Consider the following 2,408-nt stretch of genomic DNA (forward strand, 5'->3'; position numbering starts at 1 on the left):
AAGTTTGGGTTTTTCAACAAAAACGAAACAACGAGCAGTCACTGGTGCAAGTTCTGAAGCACATTCATTCAAGAAACGGGGAGGAATGCCATCTTGCCCGGAGGCCTTGCTTTTGTCCAGAGAGGGAAGTATTTTTTTGACTGTATGAAAAGAGATTATGGGGAGGGACATTGGATTGGTGAGGGGAGCATCAGAGGGAAATGAAAGGGTCGAGTCATCCAGTGTGGAGTTCGAGGAGAAAAGAGAACCAAAAAGAGTTGCTTTATTGGTCGGAGAGACAGCGAGCGATAGCATCATCGGAGTGGAAAAGCAAAGGAAAGGAAGAGCGACAGAAGTGGTTGGAGATAATTTTAGCTCAGGACCAAAAAATCTATTAGTGGAAGAAGATGAGAGGTTGTCACATTTATTTTGAATAAAGGAATGCTTCACCTCACGATTAACATGTTTGCAATGATTTCCTGGGGATATGAAAGCTGAATGCGAGTCAGAGGAAGTAGACTTTTTCCATGTCCGATATGCGGCATCCCTTACACGAATGGCCGCAAAGCAGAATTAGTCGGAGAGATAGATTTGAAAGAGAAGGGGATATAAGCCTCCATGCCTGCAACAATAACCTCAGCTATATGTTCATCAGAGATGGAGGCATCACCCGAGGAGAGGCAGTCGTCTTTCCAGGGAAAGTCAGAAAAGAAGTTTCGTAAACCAGTCCAGTCAGCATTATTGAAATGCGAATACTGGCATTTCGTTGGAGCAGTCGGATGAGAAGTGGTGGATAGTAAAGGCATGTTCACAGGATTGTGGTCAGAAAAACCAATTGGAGGTGAAATTGTGTAGATGGAATGCAACGGATTGGAAAAGATCAACGAATCCAAAGTATTGGTGGTACAGTCACGAGGATCTGGGATATGGGGAGGATGGGTGATAATATGTTCCAAATCATTGAGAAAGTTAAACGTAAGAGCTTCAACCCCCCTTCCCCCCAACGTCTGTGTGGGAAGATTTCAAACACTCTCTGTGGTGTACACTGAAGTCTCCCACATCGAGAAATTCTGCTTGCGGGTGTTCGGATGTCAAGGCCTCATGACAAGAATTAAGAAAGTCAAAGAAAGCTTTCAATTTGTAGAATTTGTAGAGTAGTAAGTGAAACAGAGAAAGATAGTGATGGTCGGGAGACAAATCTTCTATCATCCCATGGTGTCCTTCGTGAAGATTAGGCGAGCTATCCCGGCACCATTGCCAAATTTCAGCCATAACTTCTCAACCGGTTATGAAGACTCGGGCAAAGCTTCCCAGTGGCTGAGTCCATAAAAACGGTGGGATAATTATGGTCGCCTAAGAAGAAGAAGAATGCAATAATGACTTCATAACAAGAGCACCTATGACGTCATAAAAATCACACTCATTCATCGTACCTGCTCTGTGCCAAGTTTCAATTTCTTCCTTTGTGCAGTTTCAGAGTTTCTGTTTTTTTTAAATATGGCTGCCACACCACGTGACTGACGATGTCATTATTATCATAAAACATTGTGCATGAGAAGCCGCACCAAGGTCGAAAATGTCCTCTCAATCAAACAAGCGGTTGCGGAGAAAAATACGAAAGTTCTGTGCAGACAGACAGACAGACAGACAGAGAAACAAACAGACAGACAAACGGACCCAGGATGCAACATCCTCTCCTTTCACAAGAGTAATAATATCTGGTATAGCTCCATCACAAAACCCACTCCAATGTGCTGCAGGACCATGAAGTTGCTGATATTGAGTACGATGCTCCTTTCTCTCGCCTTCGTTGGGTCGTCAACCATGATGGAGGAACCAGAACCAGGAGAGGATCAGGATGGACCAGATCAGTGAGGACAACCAGACGTGCGTTCTTCTTCAACACTTTACAAAGGTAGAATTTCTCCAAGGTAAGTATAAACTTAACATTCCCGATAATCTCATTTTCCCACTTTTGAGATTTCCCTTTTTCTTTCAGTAATTTTTCTGCAAACGATTTCACAGTAAATGAGAATCAATAATTCTATGCACATCTTCACATTCCTCTCCTTGTTACACGTCATCTTCATTTCCTTTCTTCACCAAATGCCCAACCCTCCCCCTCTCTTTACCCCCACCATCTCTCCACCCCTCCCTCGCCCACCCCTGCCGTCCTCTATCCCAACCATATCTTCACCCCCCACGCCCACCCCTCCCCTTACACCCCGGCCGTCCGTCCATCCCTGTGCTCTTTACCCCCACCAATCTCCCCTCCATCTGCCCCTCCCTTTCACCATCTACCCATCACCCCCCCCCAACCAATCCGTCCTCAACCATCTCTCCCTCACACCCCCACCCCCGCCCCAATCAACTTCTTTTCTACAAATCAATGTCTTGCACCTTCAGATTTCCACCCCATCTGTTTTTTC

General features: G+C 45.2%; 1 long non-coding RNA gene across 1 annotated transcript in view; it reads left to right on the plus strand.

Moving 5' to 3' along the window:
* LOC147010039 (uncharacterized) overlaps positions 1-2,408 on the plus strand; it is a 193,865-nt gene that overhangs the window by 89,999 nt on the left and 101,458 nt on the right. The gene's annotated exons all lie outside the window — the stretch shown is intronic.

This window comes from Eptatretus burgeri, chromosome 17, assembly GCF_056783735.1.
Source record: "Eptatretus burgeri isolate ZD-2024b chromosome 17, Ebu_testis_v1, whole genome shotgun sequence".
Classification (NCBI taxonomy): Eukaryota; Metazoa; Chordata; class Myxini; order Myxiniformes; family Myxinidae; genus Eptatretus; species Eptatretus burgeri.